Source organism: Otolemur garnettii, unplaced genomic scaffold, assembly GCF_000181295.1.
Source record: "Otolemur garnettii isolate 467f Iridium unplaced genomic scaffold, OtoGar3 scaffold00077, whole genome shotgun sequence".
Taxonomy (NCBI): domain Eukaryota; kingdom Metazoa; phylum Chordata; class Mammalia; order Primates; family Galagidae; genus Otolemur; species Otolemur garnettii.
The window spans coordinates 4,078,854-4,079,559 of NW_003852472.1; positions in this window are offsets into that span (position 1 = coordinate 4,078,854).

Sequence of the window (706 nt, forward strand, 5' to 3'; positions counted from 1 at the left end):
AAAAAAAAAAAAAAAAAAAGAAGAAGAAGAAAGAAGAAAAAAGAAAAAAAGAGGAAAGAACATTTTCCCCCGAAGAAGCCTCTGTAAAAGCTCTCTTTCCCATCTCCCTCCTAATTATGACAAAGAAAAGACACCTGGGGGTTCAAGGACCTACAAAAAACAGAGAGGATTTCTAGGTTGATCAATAAAATCAAAAGGGCTTTTTAGGGTGGAGTTGGAAGCCAATTAGTGGAAAATGAGTTACTTAATTTTGGTAACCAAATGAAAGGAAACGGAAGTTTCTAATGGAGCCATGAAGCAGGACTAAGAGAACAAGGAATGAGACTGTGAGGGAAGGCCACCTTGGGGAGCACCTGGAACTGTGTATTATCAGTCACATTAATAATAAATGTATTAATGACAGCATAATACATGGAAATCTAGCAGATGGAAATAGCCAGACCGATGGTGAGGGCGTTTTGCCAATGTTGTTGAATTGATGGTGGCCCTGGGTGCTCAGGATTTCCATAGCAGCTCCTGGGAGGGTGATGTGTCCAGAGTTCCCTTTGCTTTGTGGAGTTGAAGCCTCTTTTCTTCAGTTGGAGAGTTCCTGGCCTGGGAAAGTTTCACTCAGTCATCCCAGGACTGATACTGAGCAAAGATCAAGGATGAAACACCCTTTTTTTGCTCAGTGTCAGCCAGGGTTCAAAACACACATTTTGGAAAC